At 40.3% G+C, this 19,288-nt stretch overlaps 1 long non-coding RNA gene across 1 annotated transcript; it reads right to left on the bottom strand.

The window, feature by feature from the left end:
- Positions 1–16,066: 16,066 nt before the first annotated feature.
- On the bottom strand, positions 16,067–17,149 carry LOC107034008 (uncharacterized). Its single transcript, XR_012074058.1, has 2 exons — positions 16,556–17,149; positions 16,067–16,308 (listed from the first exon to the last, which is right to left on the bottom strand). It is a non-coding gene; the product is annotated as an uncharacterized lncRNA (long non-coding RNA).
- Positions 17,150–19,288: the final 2,139 nt, after the last annotated feature.

Genomic DNA, 19,288 nt, shown 5'->3' with positions numbered 1-19,288 from the left:
TGGTATAATATCTGTTGAAAGTAGACCGTGATAATTTAAAAAAATGTACACTATAAATTCCAAAGCCACCACCAAAATAGGAAATAAAGACATAAGCTTACAAAAGAGGTAAGGTAGAATTATTAAAAAAATACAATTAATTCAAAATGAGAGAGAAAAAGAGAAAAAAAAAGAACGAAGAACAGATGAAATGAATAGGACACAAATAAGTTTATAGATTTAAACCTAGCCATACCAATAATCACATTAAATGTAAATGTTGAAAAATACCCAATTAAAAGGCAGAGATTGTTAGACTAAATAAAAAGCAGTACTCTATGCTGCCTATAAAAAATAAAGTAGAACAAATTGCACCTTAAATATGAAAACATAAAGAGATGGAAAAAGATTTACCGTGATAATAATAATCAAATAATAATAATAATCAAAGAGTTTGAATAGCTGTGTTAATATCAGACAGAGTAGATTTCAGAGTAAGAGTAAAGATTATTACTAAGGATAAAGAAGATACTGAAATCAATTCAGCAAAGGGACCTCTTAACAATTTATGCACCTAGTAACAGAACCTCAAAACAAATGAAGACCCAACTCATTATGTGAGGCCATTACTACCCTGATACCAACACAAGACAAAGACATTACCAAAAAAAGAGAATTATAGACCAACGTCCTTCATGAGCACAGATGCACAAATTCTAAATAAAATTTCAGCGAATTGTTCCAACACTGTGTGAAAAAGATATTATATCATGACCACATATGGTTTATCCCAGGAATGCACTTGTGATTTAATATTAGAAAATCAATCCGTGTAATACATTATATTAACAAACCGAGAAAGAAAAATCAAATGGCCGTTTCAATAGAGGCCAGCCTCCTCTCTTTTCAAAAAGCATTTAACAAAGTCCAATATCTATTCATAATAAAAATTCTCAGCAGTCTAGGAATTGAAGGGGTGTCCTCAGTGTTACACAGGACATTTGCGAAAAACCTTCAGCCAACGTCAAAGATTGAATGCTCATACTCTAAGATTAGGAACAAGACAAGAATGTGTTGTAGTGACCACTTGTATTCATTCTCATACTGGGAGTTCTAGCCAGGGCAGTCAGGGAAGAAAAGTAAATAAAAGGCAACTAATTTGGGAAAGAAGAAGTAAAACTGATTTTATGGACAAATGATGTGATTATCTCTGTTAAAAATCTGATGGGATCTACAGAAAAGCTACCAGGACTAATTAGTATAATGAGGCTGTAAATTTACAAAATAAATACGTAATCGTCAATTATATTTTTATGTATTGAAAGTAATGAAACAAAGTAAAGAAAACTCTGTAGGCCCCCGCCTGACGGCTCTAGAGAATAAACCATGGGCTGAACTGACAAACAAGCTGTCAGGAATGTCATGTGTCCAGTATGGACGGCTGGATAGCCAAGGATGGGTGAGATCCTCAGAGGAGGACAACCTAAGACAGGCACGGGTGGCTGGATGAGAGATGGCCTACTTAATGAAGCTTTGTGACGAACTTTAAAACAATCTGTCCTTGATCATGTACCACACTGTGCTTACTGCAGGAGCTTGGGGACCGAAATAGATTAAGATTATTAACATTGTCATAACTTAGATGGTATGTGAGGCATCGTGCATGTCCTGTATAAACCCTTTTCCAAGAATCAATAAACAGAGAACTGCTTCGCTTCTCTCCACACGGTGTTCGTGTGTACATAATATCGCGCCACCGACAGAACTCATGCATCAAAATTTAGAAATATTTTATAACAGCATCAAAAATGTGAAATACATGAAGGATAAGTTCAACAAAAGATGTGTGGGTTCTGTACACTGAAAACTACAACACTACTGAGAGATGTCAAAGAAGACTTAAAGGAATGGAGACGTACACTGTCTGTGGGTCAGAAGAGTCATTAACATTTACCTGTGAATTCTCCCAGTATTGCCATGTAAATTAATGCCATCTCAGTCAAGAATCTCAGCTAGTTCCTTTGTAGCACTCGACAAACCTGAAGATTTCTAAGACCCCTACGGAAATGCAAAGGACCTCAAAGAGCCAAAACAACTTTGATAATGAACATTAACATTATTTGATTTCAAGACATTATAAAATGACAGCAATCAAGGCAGTGCAATATTGGCTTAAAAATAGACTAATACATCACCCTGCACATTTGTGGACAATTCTACAGAGGTTCAAAAGCCTGTCAGTGCAGAAAGAATAATCTTTTCGACAACTGGTGCTTGGACTTTGATACAAGTATATACAAAAAATTAACTCAGAGTGGATCCTAGTCCTCATTATAAGACCAATGCTATAGAATTTGTAGAAGAAAAGTAGGGAAAACCTTTCATGACCTCGGGTTAGGCAAAGATTGCTTAGATGCAGCAACAACAGCCTAATCCCTAAAAGAACAAATTGTTGAATTGGATTTCATCAAAATCAAAACCTTCTACTCTTCCGAAGACATTTTTAGGAGAATGAGAAGGCTGGGGAAAATATTTGTAAATCATGTATCTGATAAAAGATGTATCCAGAATACATAAGGAACTTTAAAACCTCAGTGATAAGAAAACAAATAATCAAATTAAAAAATAGACAAACACAGGGACAGACACTTCACCAAAGAAGATAAATGGATGGCAAATAAGTTCATGAAAAGATGCTCAAATCATTAGTTATTAGGAATTGTAAGTTAAAAACAACGAACTGCCACTACACATCTGTTAAGGTGGGTAAGTTACAAAGTGTTGACTAGGACTTGGAGCATCTGGAACTCTTCTACACTGCAAGTGGGATTGCAAAATGAAGAAGCCACTTTGAAAAGAACGTAGTTTGACAGCCATCCCACGCCACCCAAGAGAACAAGACATGTATGGGCAAGTGTTCTTACAAAGACTTGTACACAGATGTTCATAGCAGCTTTATTTGTAGTTGCCCATATTTAGAAACAACCCAGATGTCTGTTTGTAGGTGAATGGGAGAACTGTGGTATATCCATACAATGGAATTCTACTGACCAATAAACAGAGATGGGCTCTTAACAAGTGCTGCGACATGGATGAACTTCAGGTTAAGTGAAAGAAGCCAGGCAGAGCACATACAGCACGAGTTTATTTATACAAAGTTCTAGAAAATCATAATCTAATCTGCAGGGATAACAGATTGGTGGTAAGGATGGTGGGAGAGAGGGGTGGCTCAGAGGCATTACGAAGGGACACAAGGAAACTTTTGTGGTGAGGTGATGAATATTTTTATTATCTTGATTGTGGTGATAGCTTCAGAGGTGTGTGAGTGATAAACTGCGTTCCAATTGTGCAGTTTATCATATGTCCACTTTATATCAAGAAGGTCATTAAAAATTCAAATGGCACCTCCCAAACAACATTGTTTGCAAAATTGTTCCCCCCAGTTTTCCATAACGCCCCCAAACTTTCACTGGGGGCACTGGTTAGGAGCATAGAAATGATGGGTTGCTTGTCCGTCCTTTGTCCTCATCACATTTGCCTTTTCCTAAGAGACGCTATCCCCGCAGAGCCCCACGCTGTAGTGTGAGTGCGTCTCCACTCCAGGGGCAGCCAGGTTATTGTTAAAGCCTCAAGCGATATCCCTGTTGTCGCTATTGTTTTATCCCAAATTAAGGATGATATTCAAGGTTATTCTTTCATTTTATTTATACCCATCCAAATCCACCCCATCGTCGTGGGGAGGGTACAGCTCAAGTGGGAGAGCGCATGCTCAGCGTGCACAGGGTCCTGGGTTCGATCCCCAGTACCTCCTCTGAAAGTGAATAAATAGGTAAACCTAATTGTCCTCCCCCCGAAGATGATTACAACAATAAGAAAACAAATCCGACTCGGCATTTAAGGATCTCAGCTTTCGGCGCACTTATTTTTACTGTCTCCACAGCCTCGTTGACTCTTCCAGGTCTGAGTCAGTCTAGCAAACTGTAACTGAGGGCCTGCGTCCCTGCTGCATTCGACTTGCTCCAGGAGCTCCTTAAGGCGGAAGTCTCATCTTAATTGGTGCTCCCAGTGTCTAGCTTAACAAACGCTGAGTTAAACTGTGAATTACTTCCGCATGCTAGGTGCTGACTGTACTGTATTATTTGTTAATGATTTTGTGTGTTTACTCTCTCCCCTCTTCTGTATTCTTGCCCCTTGCACAGGCTTAACACAGAGGAAGTGACTAATTCTTAGAGATCTAATGATTTTGGGGGGCGTACAGAGAATCCATTAACAGCTAATAAGTAGCCTTGAAACTTTCTTCCATCCGTCAGGACCCACTTATTAACTTTGAATGCCTTAATAATGGGCTTGGCTGGACAGAACAATTTCCTCTTGTAAAAAAGAAAATGAAAAAGGTGATGTCTAGGCCTGCGTGCACCGGTTACTTCATCCCTCAAGCGTCTGTTGTTGTTTTTGGCTCTGGTATGACATGGTTTAAATAATCCTGATTAGTTAACTTACCTACAAAAGCATGGCACTAATAGGTACTATGAGGGATGTTGTTTGTTTAGCCCTAAGCACGCCAGCTTTATAGGGAATTGGTTTTTATGGCAGAATCTGAGTCACTAAGATTAGAGGGACCTAGATTTATTTAGCAAATTCAGAAATATGAGAACCGGAGAGAACTAAGATGGTTCCAGGACATAGGAAAAGAAGGACAGTTGCACCTAGCCTGTGCTGTGGTGACACAGCTGTTACGCCCGAGAGATGATGCGTTCTGAAAGCATGCGATTTCAGAGCGGTCAGGAGGGTTCAGGAATAATCAGTCCCTAGCTGGCTGTTCGGGAAGTTCAAGGTTGTTTGGGGAGGTGGGGTCACATCCGGATCTTGTGGAGACCAGGTGCTTGGGAAAGCGGTGATGCAGGTAGAGCCCCAGTGCTGGGCTGGGGAGAGCTATGACCCATTAGCTACTTATAAATTAAGTAAATGATCCCAACTCCTGATGATACACAAAATTCACACTTGTTGTCATAAAGTGAAAAAATGCTGAAAACTATAAAGAAGTAGATAATGTTCATTCTCATTCCTCTTTGATAACCTTTATGTCTATGCTCTTTTTAATACATACTCATTTCTTATGCTGAAAATTTCAAAAGTACAGCAGCTTTTTTTTCCAGCGAACATTTAGATGCCCACACCTAGATTTTGCTAGTAACATTTTCCCGTGCTTGCTGTATGATATATTTACCCATCTATTCACTCCTCTGTTCTATCACTCCATCTTGTTTTACTGGTGCGTTTCAGCATTTTAGCTTGCATATCTAGAGTTCAATCTGTGTTTCCTTTTGATGTAAAAGTCCCACAGGCTAAGTGTTCGTTCCCTGCTTGTGATGGAGGTGGATATACACTGAGGTGACGCCCGGTGATACTCATCTGATATTCAGACCCTGTATAATCCCCTGTAACTTGCTCATAACCAGTGGCAGATGGCAAAGGTGTTAGGACGTCACTCCTGTGATTATTTTACATTATTTAAGACTCCAGATATGAAAACAGACATAGGTATGTACTTGCATGACTGGGACATTGTGCTGTACACTAGACATTGACACATTGTAATTGACTGTACTTCAATAAAAAAATAAATAAAATTGTCCAGGACCACCTCCCCCCCAAAGATCCCATATTGCTAGTAAACTGGACCCAGAGACTTCCGGTGGGCTTGGTGAAGTAAGTGACCATATTGGAGAAACTCATGTGACAAGGAACTTATGGGTGGCACCTAGGATCTGAGGGTGGCTTCCAGCCAAGAGCCAGCAAGACCCTTGGGCCCCCAGCCATACAGCAAAGCAATAATTCTCAAAACAACTGTGAAAGTGAACGCAGAAGCAGATTCTCCCCCAGCTGAAGCTCCAGATGAGAACAGCAGTCTTACAGGACCCTGGACAGAGGACCCAGCTAAGTCATGCCGACTTCTGACCTACAGAAATTATGAGGTAATTTGTGTGTGTTGTTTTAAGTTGCTAGGTTTGTGGGGAATTTTTATGCAGCAGTAGAAAATGAATACTGGTGTTTGTACCTGGAAGTGGGTGCTGTTGTAACAGATGCCTAAAACCCTGCGGCGGTTTTGGAACTCACCAGGGGGCAGAGATGCATGGTAGAGAAAGTCCAAGTCATCCTAAAAAGAATGTTAATAACAGAAATCTGGGCTTGGGGGGCACTTCTGGTGAGGGCTCACGAGGAAGTGAGAAAGGCGTCTTTGGGGACTGGAGGGAGGGAGGGATCATACTTGACCCAGAGTGACCGAGAGCGAAGTGACGTCTCCCGTGCTGATGTGGGAAGCAGACTTGTAGCTGCGGAACCTGGTTATATAGCTAAGGACCATTCCAAGCGAAGTATGGAAGGTGTTCCCTGGTTTCTTCTGGCTGCTCATAGTAAAATGTGAGAGGAGGGAGATTAATTGATAGAAGAAATGTTGAACAAAGAGGAAGCAGGACTGGGTGAGTTTTGAAAATTCTAAGCCTCGCCAGATGACAGCAGAATGCTCAGATTAAGACACTGAGGTTTAGAGAAACATCTGAGACGTGACTGCATAACCTTTTGCTAAAACCTGGACAATCAAATGGTCAGATAATTCAGACTGATGGACTTTTGGAAAGGGTGTGCTTCACAGATCCTCTCAGTCAAACCAGAGGACCTCCAGAAGGAGCCATCACACTGGCTGTCAGCCTCTCCATCTTGCTAGCACACAGGACCAGAGACTCTCCTCATGAGCTTGATGAAATAAGTGGCTACGTTGAAGAATCACACACGACAAGGGGCTGAGGGCACCCTAGGGTCTGTCGAGGGGATCCAGGACCTGGAGGTGATACCAGCAAAGGCTGGGGCTCCTGGTCTCATAGCTGCAAGGAGATGAATTCTGGCAGCTACCCTGATGAACTAGGAAGTAGATTCTTTCCCAGTCAAACCTTCAGATTAGCACACAGCCTGGCCACCACGTGGATGGCCACCTCGTGAGATCCTGAGGTAGGGGCCCAGTGGACAGACGTCTCACGTGGACTAATGACTAACACAAACTATGAGATAATCCTCGTGTGGTTTTAACCCTCTGAGTTTATGGTAATTTGTTCTGCCACAAAAGAAGGAAATACACTGAGTACTGGCAGATTCACACTCTGGAATCCAAGCTTGCGCCCAGGTAGAGAACGTTGCCATCACCCTAGAAAGTCTCCTCCTGCTGCCTCCCAGCCAGTCCCCACCCTCCAACCCCTCAGAGGCAAACTCGCCACACTGTAGATTAATTTCACCTGTCCTCCAGTTTCATGTAAGTAGAATCATACTGCGCACACTCTCTTTTTTGTTTGGCTTCTTTCACTCGGCATCATATTTTTGCAACTTTGCAACTTGTTGTGTCTGTCAGTAGTTGGTCCTTCTTGTTGTTGGATGTGACTCTGTTCTGTGACTGTATCACAATTTGTTTAACCGTTTTTCTGTTGATGAACACAGGGACTGTTGCTAGTTTTAGCCTATAGTGAGTAAACCTGCTATATACATGTTTTGAACAAGTCTTTTTGTGACTGAATATATATTTTTAAATTTCCCTTAGGTGAATACCTAATTGTGGGATTGCGTGTGGCATGGCACAACTCATAGGGTCATAGGATAGGCATGTGATTCTAAAAGTCTGCCAGGTATTTTTCCAGAGTGGCTGTCTTATTACCTATCCTCACCAATGACTGCATTGCATCTGCATCAACATTTGGTGCTTTCATTCTTTTTAATTTCAGCTGCTTTGGTGGGTGTGCAGTGGTGTATCGTTGTGGTTCTAACTTACACTTTCCTGATTTCTAAGTATGTTATGTACTTTTCTGGGTGCATATTGGACAAAACATCTTCTTTTGGAAAGTCTCTTTCTTCTTTTGTATTGAAGTATACTCAGTTTACACTGTTGTGTCCATGTCTGGTGCACAGCATAATGTTTCAGTCATACAGACACATGCATATATTCATTTTCTTATTCTTTTTCATTGTAGGTTACCACAAGATACTGAATATAGTTCCCTGTGCTGTACAGTAGAACCTTGTTTATCCATTTTATGTATAGTAGTTAGTATCTACACATCTCAAACTCCCAATTTATCCCTTCCCACCTCCTTTCCTCCCTGGTAACCATAAGTTTGTTTTCTATATCTGTGAGTCTGTCCCTGTTTTGTAAATAAGTTCATATTTGTGTTATTTTTAAGATTCTGCATATAAATGATATTGTATGATATTTTTCTTTCTGTTTCTGGCTTACTTCACTTAGTATGATGATCTCCAGTTCCATCCATGTTGCTGCAAATGGCACTATTTTCTTTTTTATGGCTGAGTAGTATTCCATTGTATAAATATACCATGACTTCTTTATCCAGTCATCTGTCGATAGACATTTAGGTTGTTTCCATGCAGAAAGTCTCTCTTTAAATTGCTTGCCCCGCTCCCTTTTTGAGGAGGGGGTTGCTTGTGCTTTTATTGTACTTACTGAGTTGTGGGGGTTCTTTATATATCCTGGAGACCAGTCCTGTGTCTGATATTTGTTTTGCAAATGTTTTCTCTCATTTGGTGGCTTGCCTATTAATTTTCTTATAATATCTTTTGATGAGCAGAGACATTTAATTTTCATGAAGTCTAATTTTTCATGGCTATTGCATTATGTGACTTGTTTAAAAAATCTTTGCCTATCCTCAAGCCATGAGCACATTCCCCTGTTTCCTCTGCAAATACCACAATTTCTGGGTTACTGTAGCTTATAGTAAGTTTTGAAGTCAGGTAGTGTAAGTCCTCTAATTTTGTTCTTTTTTTTCAAGGTTGCTTTTGATATTCAAGGTCAATGCTGTCCAGTAGAACTTTCTGCAATGATAAAAATATATATCTGCACTGTTTAAGAGAGGTAACCACTAGCCACATGTGAGTATTTAACCCTTGAAATGTGCTTAGTGCAACTGAAGAACTCAGTTTTTCATTTTATTCAATATTAATTAATCTAAATATAAATTTGACTAGCCAGGTGTTAGTGACTACCATAATGTACAGTGCATCTGTAGACCCTTTGCATTTCCATATACATTTTAGAGTGAGCTTATCAGTTTCTACAAAAAAAGGCACTGGTGTTATAATTAAGATCACACTGAATCTGGAGATCAGTTTGGCCAGAACTGACATCTTAATAATGGTTAGTTTTTGGACCCATTATCATGGCATCCATTGATGTATGCCTTCTTTAATTTCTCTCAAAATGTTCTGTGGCTTTCTGTGTACTGATCTTGCACATATCTTGTTAAAATTTAATCACTGAGTATTTCACGTTTTTAATTGTATTGTAAACAAAACTGTTTAAAAATATTTTTCAATTGTTTGCTTCAGTCAACTTTTGTAGACTTACCGTCTATCCTGTGGCCTTGCTCCATCCACTAGTGAGCTCTGGTGCTGGTTTTGTTGATTCCTTCTCATTTTTTATGTAAACAATCATGTCATCTGAAAATAGAGACCGTTTTACTTCTCCCTTTCCAACCTGGATGACATCTGTTAACTTTTATTGGCTTATTGCCCTGGCTAGAACCTCCAGCGCAATGTTGAATAAGAACGTTCGTTGTCACTTGTTCCCAATAAGGTTGGGAACAATTTCAGTCTTTCATCATTAATGTGGTGTTAGCTATATGTATGGTGCTATTTCTGGTTTTATCATGCGTCAGCTATGAGTTTTGTTAATGCTTTCTATACACTTATTAAAGTGATCATAGAGTTTATCTCCTTCAGTCCATTAATACTGTGAATTACATTGACTTTTGAATGTTAATTCAGTCTTAAATTTCTGAGGCAACTCCTACTTTGTCATCGTATATTATCCTTTTTTATATTTTTCTCTATTCTGTTTACTAATATTTTGTTAAGGATTTTTGCATCTATGTTCATGAGTGATATCCATAATTATATTTTGTAATGTCTCTGTCAGGCTTTGATTTTAGGATTTTCAGGTGCCTCATACAACTAGCCTCGAAGTGTTTCCTCCTGTTTTTAGAAAGCATTTGTGTGCGGTTGGTACTATTTCTTCCTTGAACGTTGACATAATTAACTAGTGAAGATATCTGGGTCAGCGGTTTTCTTTGTGGCCATGTGTTTGATAAAGAAAGTAATTTCTTTGACAGATACATGACAATTGAGATACTCTGTTCTAAAGAATTTGTCCTTTTCATCTAAATTGTCAAATTTGTTAGAGTTGGCATCATCTCTTTAATATGTGTAGCATCTATAGTGATGCCCCCTGTCTTGTTCTTTTTTTTTTTTTAATTGAAGTACAGTCAGTTACAATGTGTCAGCTTCTGGTGCACAGTACCGTGTCCCAGTCATGCATACACATACATACATTTGTTTTCGTATTCTTTTTCATTAAAGGTTATTACAAGATATTGAATCTCCTGTCTAGTCCTTGTCATTGTTAACTTGTGCCTTCTTTATTTTCTTGATCACAATAGAGGTAGGTCAATCACTTTTATTTTTCAGAGGACAAGCTTTTGGTTCTGCTGGTTGTCCTGTCCTATTTTGTCTTATGTTGCATTGCTTTCTGCTCTTACGTTTACTATTTTCTGCTGACTTTAGGAAAAGAAAAGCAAAGAAAACCCAGTGTCTTAAGTTGGTACCTTGGACCATTGATTTTAGATCTCTCTTATCAAATATAAGCATGTAAAGCTATTAATTTCCTTTTAAGCACTGCTCTAGGTCAGTCCCCAAATTTTGATATGTATCTCTAGTATCATTCAGTTAAAATGTTTTCTGATTTCTCTTGTGACGTATTCCTTAACCATGAACTTTTTACAAGTGTATTAATTTTCAAATATTTGGGATTTCTAGATATTTTATTGTTACTGATTTCTAATTTTGTTGTGGTCAGACATCATACTTTGCATGACTCAGGTGAGACCACTCTACCTTTTGATGAATGTACAATTTGCATTTGAGTAGAAGGAATTTTCTCCAGGTTTTGGGTGTAGTACTCCATAAATATCAGTTAGGTCAGGTTGGTTGATAGTATTGTTCAAGCCATCTGTAGACTTAGTGTTTTTTTTTTTTTTTTTAGTTTTTCTATGAATAGTTGAGTGAGGGGCTGTTAAAATCTCCAACTATGATTGTGGAATTGTCTATTTCTGTCTTTAATTCTGTCCATGTTTGCTTCACATACTTGAAGGTCTGCTGTTAGATGCATGTTCATTTATGGATTATGCTGTCATGATGAGTTTATGCTTGTATCATTATGATCCCTCCTTAGCTCTGTCCATGCTGCACTCTTGAAGTCTATTTTATCTGATATTAATATGTTCACTGCAGCCTTCTCACACTTGTGTTTTTCGACACGTATACTTATACTCATTTACTTTCACCCTGTCTGTATCTTTATATTTAAAATGTGCGTCTTTTGCAAACAGCATATAGTTAGGTCCAGCTTTTTTGTTTTTTAATCCATTCTTATGATCTCTGCCTTTCAATCAGGGTGTTTAGTCAGTTAACATGTATTGCATTTTTTAATATAATTGGATTTAGGTCTACCATTTTACAATTGATTTTCTATTTGTTTCATATGTTTTTTGTTCCTCTTTGAATTTTTTAGTGATTTTGCTAAATATTACAATATACATCCTTAACTTATTAGTCTGTTCAGTGTGAATATTGTAGTTCACCATGTAAAATGTAGAAACTTTGCAATTGCCTAAATTTATTAACTTTTCCCTGCCCTTTATGCTATAGTCATTAAATGTGTTGCATCAATAATATAAATCCACCTAGACAGACCTATAATGCTCACTTAAATAGTTATAAATATTTTTAAACAAGTTAATAAAAATTTTTAATCATTATCCAGGTGTTTCACATGTTCATCATTTCTAATAGTTTCCATTTTCCCCAGAAGATCTGAATTTCCATGTAGTAGTGTTTCCCTTCCAATGAAGAGCTTCCATCTTCATACATAAACCTTTGAAGACTGGAATTTCCTAGTACAGGTTTTCAGGCAGTGAGTTCTCACTTGGCTTTTATCTAACATTGTTTTCATTTTATCTTAATTCTGAAAGGATATGTTCACTGGGCATAGAGTTCTGAGTTAACAGGTTTAACATTTGTTTTTAATTTAGAGCTTTAAAGATGTCCTAGCGGGCTCCCGCCCTCTGTCACGGTAAACCCGAGGGCATGGGAACTGTCCTGTCTGCGGCGTGTCCAGCTCCTCTGGTTGATTCAGCGTTTACTCCTCAGGTTTCGGTTGGAGCTGCTTGACAGTGGGCGCCTGGCTGTCGTCGTCTTCTCTTCTTGACGTTGTCTGACTTTCTTATTGCAAATTTATATCTTTCAGCAAGTTCAGGAACCTTTTGGCCATTATTTTTTCAAATGCTTTCCATCCCATTCTCTCTTTCCTCCCTTTTCTAATTACACTTAAGTTAGATTTGTTGCTCTGTATTACAGGTTCTTGAGTCTCTGTTAATTTTTTTCTGATTTTTTTCTTTGTGTTTCTCAGACTGGATAATGTCTGCTGGCTCCTCCTCAAGCTCGCTGACCCATTCATCTGTCATGTCCATTATGCTGTTAAGCATATACAGGGACTTCTTTATTTTCGTGGATTCTGTGTTGATGCTCTAGAATTCTTTTAATTCCTTTTTTTAAAATTTCTATTTATATGCTGACACTTCCTACCTTTACATGCAGAGAGAGCATGTTTCCATCTCTGTCTTTACTTTTAAATCCTTGTCTTATAATCTCAACATTCAGGTCATTTTGGAATCGGTCTCCATCATTATTATTTTTTTCTCTTAAGGATGGGTCACATTGTCTTATTTCTTCTGTGTTGTGTAGTTTTGGATTGTATCCTGGACATTGTGAATGCCACCTGGATTGTGTTATATTTCTCTGAAGAATGTTGACTTTTTTTTTTAAAGCAGACTATAAACTTGACTGGATTCAAACTGAATTATTTCCTTCGGTATAGCTCAAACATAGCCCAGTTCTTTGTCTTTTGCTTACTGCTTTGAACCACCTCTCACCTACACGGTTATGGTGTTACCTAAAGAATTTGGGGTGCCCCTTGTCTGATTCTGTCTTTCTCAGAATTATCCCCTCACTTTCCAGTGAACTTGGTTGCCCTGAACTCTGTCCTTTTGTTCTTTAGGCCAGAAAACCTATGGGTTTTCCTTTAAAGATTGAGCCACTTCTGTGGTGACAGTTTTGAACTTCCCTCAGGCCAAAAGCTATGAAAATGGGAATTTCATCTCATGTCATTTTTTTCTTCTTCCAAACATCAGATTCCTTTAGCATCTGCCTGCCTTTCCTTTATCTTCCAGTGGACAAAAGTCTTGTTTTATATTTTCATTCAGAATTGATAGTTGTGATCTGCAGGAGGGTTGGGTCTGCAAGAAGCTTGCTTGGCCATACTAGGAGCAAAAACCTTTCCTCTTTTCATGGACGTTAAATACATTTTAATTTTAGATAAACTGTATGAGATTTTTTTTCCCTTAAAAACAACACCTAAGCTCCTAATAAGTCAAGGTAAAAATAAATGAAGGGCTTAAGATGACCTCAGTCCCATTTGTCTAAATCCTGGCTTACTTTTACTTTTATAAGGAAGATACTAAATACTAATTTTGTTTCAAAATTTACAGAATGTTCTGTTGCTTAGTAAGTCTTTATTGAATGCATGAGCATTATGATAATGTTTTCTGCATTTTACATATAAAACAGTCTAAAATTTAGTTTTTAGTATATACCATTTCTGTGTGTATATATACACATACATGTGTATTATATAGATATTCATCATAGGGGTATATTTCTTGTTTCCATGTTTTTATTTTTTGCCTGTATGAGTTACTATTCTGATAAACATCTTAGTACATAAACCTTTGATGACATATCCGAATGTAGAAGAAACCTCTTAACCACTCTTCCACTTCATTGACTGGATTAAACTGGTGTTTTCGACACCTTCTGCAGTGCCGCCTGCATAGAGGACTTTCACTTTTCTGCTCCCACTGTTTGGGATGTGCACTTACCAAGAGCTAATTGCGTTTGTTCCCGGAGCTGTTTATGCCGGTTGTTAACATGACTTGGTGGATTGGAATACTAGCCTATGCAATAAGACTGGAAAAAGCAAGAGGATGGTTGTTTCTATAAAAACTATACAAACGGACTTAAATGCTTTGAGGAGACTCAGCAAAGGGAAGTGATAATCAGGGTAGGGACAATAAAGTGAGGGTAAGGGCAAGGCGACTGTAAATAGGTTAGGGAAAAGAACTGTAAACCCAAGAAAGAGCATAGTGTCTTATCAATCCCCAAATATCTTGAAGTCTGTGTCTCACCTCAGAATTAAGACCATGAATCCTATGGGCGTGGTTTACACAAGAAAGACGCCACAGAATTCCAATCAGGGGTGGTCAAAACTCCGAGAAAGGCTGTGGTCCTTCACGCAAGACTGATGATTGACTGATGTCATAATAGAGTCTGTATGGTGTGTTTTTGCTGTTGTTTATGATTTCCTTGTTTACCTGAACTGGCTGATCCTCAAAGCATGAGAAAAGCAGATTTGAATTGTATTTCCTCGGCTAAGTTCCTGGAAATGAAATTACAGTGTATTTTTTAGACTACTGATACGTGTTGCCTAACTGCCCCTTAGAGAGACTGTATCCCTTCGTGTTTCCACGTGGGGCTGTTTCCTAAGTTTTAAACTTCCGTGCAGCCAGGCTGGTGTCTTCCCTCCAGCTCCCATCAGCAGCCATGTGCTGGACTTGAGTACCTGGGGCCTGAAACGTCTTGAAAGACATCCCAGGACTGTCCTTTGCTACAACAAAATGGAATTTAATTCATTTCCTGTTAATGGCAGACTTTCGTGAATCCTAACCTTAAATGCCGTAAGAGCCTGGGGATTGTTTGCCAAACACGCTAAAAATTTCATCTATCACTTTATAATATTCAGACGGTCACAATTTTGTTTTTAATGCTAAAAGGTACCATAAGGGTCAGCTTATTACATCCTTCTTTTACAAGTTGAGTCCAGAAATGAGGAGCAGGGAAGAGTGACTTGATCCAGGTCCTGAAGATTAGTGTATCTCAGTTGAGCTCAGAGATCAAGTCTCCTGACTCCTGGGCTGGTCCAGCTCACCCTGCTTCTGATGGGGAAGGGAAGTGATGCTGGAATTTATCATGTGGGGTTCTGTACTTTCAAGGGGGAGCGTGCACAGTGTTATTGGGTAATGCGTATACTATGAGGTAACATTTATTGAATGCTTAAATGTGCCAGATACTGTCTTAAGTGCTTTAGCCAGATCAAATTATCGTATTATGTATCCCATGTAAACTTCATAATGACTCTCCAAGGCCCCGTTTTATAGATAAGGAAACAGAGTGTGGAGAGACGCCTGAGGGCTGATACTGTAAGTGCTGAAATCAGCATCTGATTGCCCCCCGTCTTGCTCAGAGCCTGGATCCTTACGCATCCGACTGAAATGCGCCTACGTGTTGTAAAAATGAAAGGAAAGTAGCACTTATTATGGGTCTACTCGGAGCCTGGTATTTTGAGATATTTTACACACTTAAAAAGATGAATTTTCACAATCTCATTTTCAGTTTGAAAGCATAAATATCAAGTAAATTAAATGACTTGCCCAAGGACACAGCTAGTAGGTGGCCAAGCCAGATAGCAAACCAAGGTCTGACAAACTCCGAAGCCCGTGGTCTCGTTAAGGACTGTGCAGCTGGAGCGCCACCCGGATGCCTGGTTCTGGTGACCTTGGCTGCACACTGGGATTACCCAGGAGGCACTGAGAAACACTGACGCCTCCCTCCCGCCTCCACAGTTTCTGACTTGATTGGGCTGGGGTGCAGCTTGGGCAGTGGGATTTTTAAAAAGCTCCCAAGGGATTCTAATATGTAACCAAGGATGCCACCCACTGCAAAAGATTCAGATGGTTTTGGTCATACCATACGATTTCATTTCTTTGTCCAAATATGGGAATAGGGATAAATCACATAGCTAAAAGACATGTTTCTACAGTGTATCAGTTTCCTGGGCTGCCGTGACAAAGTATCACAAACTGGATGGCTTAAAACAACAAAAATGTACTCCCTTTTGGTTCTGGGGGCTAGAAATCTGCAGTTAAAGTGTCAGCAGTGCCGCGTTCCCTCTGACGTCTCGGGAAGACTCCTTCCCTGCCGCCTCCTGGATGCGGGCAGTGGCATCAGTCGGTAGCTTGTCGTTGCCTCACTCCGATCTCAGTCTCAGTCTTTACGTGGCCTCTTCCCCTCGTGTTTCTGGGTTTCCTGTGTTTCTGTGTTGGTCTCCTTGAGAAAGAATAGAAAGTATGTCAGTTGGTCTCTGTCCCTGGTTCCCAGCACAGGGCTCCAAAAAACCCTTGGAATTTCCTAAGTGATAAAAGCAGCAGGAGCATCTTTTGTTTTGGCATTTGCTCTTTGACCCGTCCCCAACACAGGGCTCCTAAACCCTTGGAATTTCCTGAGTGATGGAAGTGTCTTTTGTTCTAATGAGGCCATTCTGGGTGCGCTCCCACGGGGGGACTGGCTCACCAACCTGGAAGTGGGCCAACCCCCATAGGGCTGGGATTTTTATGGAGGCTCCCTCACGTCGGCATGAACACGTCCACGTAGCAGGAGGCAGACACACCCCAACTCCACGGAAACAGGAACTCTGTGCACAGGGTCCTCCCAGACCTCGCCTGTATCTGTCTCCATCTGGCTGTTCATCGGTGTCCTTTGTCATATCTTTATTATACAGTACACTGGTAAAGGTTTATAAGTGTTTTCCTGTGTTCTAAGAGCTGTTCTAGTAAATAATTGAATCCAAAGGGGGAGGGGTCATGGGAGCCCCTGATTTGCAGGCAACCAGACAAAGGTTGCTGAGCAACCTGGAGACCTGATACTTTCCATCTGCAGCTGAAGTGGGGGCCACTCTCGTGGGGCTGACTTGGAACTGGAGGGGTCTGCGCTCTCTCCGGTTGGCTCAGAACTGGACTGAATTGAACTGCAGGACACCCAGCTGGCGCCTCAGAATTGCTTGGTGTGGGGAAAAACAAACACACAAACCCGCACCTGATGTCAGAAGTGCTGTGAGTGTGGTGGTGGTGGTGTGTGAGAGTAAAGGAGAGATGCACAGAAGCGAGTTGTTTTCTACCCACCCCTCCATTTATAAGAACCCAGTCTAATCCAATGTGACCGCATCCTGACTAGTCATCTGGGCAAAGACCCTACTTCCAAATAAGGTCACGCTCTGAGGGTCCAGGTAGACATGAACTGGGGGGGCAGGGGGCACGGTTAAACACAGGACAAACAGGAAATTCAGTAATGTTAGATTCTTAAGGATGCATGAGTTTCTAGGGAATGGGCAAAAGTGAAGTTCTATGACTTTTGGATCTGTCTGAACTTTTTAAAAAGCTATTTTTAAATTTCTTAAATACAGCCTCCCCCACCAAAAAAAAGGCATCCAGCCCTAGTAATTGCATCACTAAGTATACAAGGATCTATATGCCATCACCCTGTTTGTGCCTAGGTCCCTTTGGCATGTTCGGGAAGACAGGAGGCCAGAAGGCCCAGCCTGTTCGTCCCAGGCGTGTGCAAGTGTTCACAGAAGTCTGTGGAGCAGGTAGGTTGTTCCCAATAGGGAACTTTTGAGGAAAAACCGGTCTGATCTGCCTTCTTCTGTAAACTGACAAAAGAAATGTACAGTGCCCTTTAGAAGAGGCAGCAAAGAGCTATTTGCCTTCTTTCCAAATAGGGTTCATGAGACGTTACGCATGGAAGCAACCAAAATTTGGAGTTTCATTTTGAGATCATTATTTCACTCAAACATTTCCTTTCTTTTTCTGTAATGAAACCTTGATGACACTTTCAAAGTACAGTCATTGAAAATCTGACAATCCGATTCCTTGAAGGACCTTTATAAGTCAAAATTGTATGTTACCACCCCCCCAAACTTGGAAATAAGCACCTACTACCCTGACACCACTGTGTCCTCACACCCTTGTTCCTGTCAGAAGGGCCACCTGCCAGTTACAGCTGATCCACGAACAACACAAGTTTGAACTCTGAGGGCTCACTTGCGTGCAGAGTTTCTTCGGTTGGTTCTCTGTCTTCCCCGCTTTCTCCACTGTGCGCTCAGCCTACTGCAGGTTGAAATTTCCATCCATGGTTGGTTTAATCTGTAGACGCCGAACCTGTGGATATGGAGGCCAAGTAAATTAGGCTATTTTATGTAAGAGACTGGGCATCTTTGGCTTTTGGTGTATGGGGGCGCCTGGAACAGACCCCTGTCCCCTCTTCCCCCTACTGTGGGTACAGAGTGATGACTGTACTTCTATCTAATGCTAGTCAGGCTATATAACATTTTGACAAAACCGTAATTTTCATTTTAGAAAAGACAGAAAGGATTTGCTTATGAGAAGTGGCAAATTCCCCTCTGAGGCTGTCACTGAGCCCCCACCCCCACCCCAAGGGCAAGCTTTTTCCAGGCCCCACTGACTTGCGATGCTTCTCTTAGCCCTGGGCAGGGACGCAGACAGATATGACTCACAGGCTGGTGATTTACCCAGGGTAAACATGAGACCTGGCACAGAATCCCATGATTGGACTCGTCGTTTGTTTTTTTTTTTTTTAAAGCCTGTGAGTCTTAATAAAACCTCAATAGCAACATTTAGGCAACTTCGTAGATAATAAATCTCCATTTCCACTTGGAGAAGAATCCTGGCCTTTCTGTGTCAATGTAGCCTGCCTTAAAAAGGTTACAGTTGGATCTAACTTGTATTCGGCCGAGTCCTTAGGGAAAAATTCAAGGAAAATCAACACTTTATTCTTCAGTAAATGCCGCAGAATCAGGCTGTCAAAGACTCATCAGACGGTGCTATTAAGGCGTCCACAGGATGTGCGATACTGTGACAGTATGAGGACTGGTTGGTGTGTGACGGTACCCGACGAGGAATTTGATGGCTGTTTTGCACTGGGAGCATGGAGACACAATTGTCATGGACCACATGCCTCTTCTGGATACTGATCGGAACCATTAATGCAATTTAACGTGCATTATTAACAGTAACCATGAATACCTACCATGCTGACTTACTGCGGACTTTCTCATTGCTTACTTACTTAAGGATGATAGGGCTGTAAAGAGTTTTCTTTCTGTAACCTCGAAAGTCATGGAACAAAAACCCACTCACTGAAGACAGAAATAATCAACCAAAGTAATACATCACTTTAAAACATGCAGAAAAGGTATCTGTGCATCTTTTCATTCAGTGAGTTCATCAGAGAC

Source organism: Vicugna pacos, chromosome 6, assembly GCF_048564905.1.
Source record: "Vicugna pacos chromosome 6, VicPac4, whole genome shotgun sequence".
Classification (NCBI taxonomy): domain Eukaryota; kingdom Metazoa; phylum Chordata; class Mammalia; order Artiodactyla; family Camelidae; genus Vicugna; species Vicugna pacos.
The sequence above is the reverse complement of the archived record's forward strand: the minus strand, read 5'-3'. Positions and strand labels throughout refer to the sequence as shown.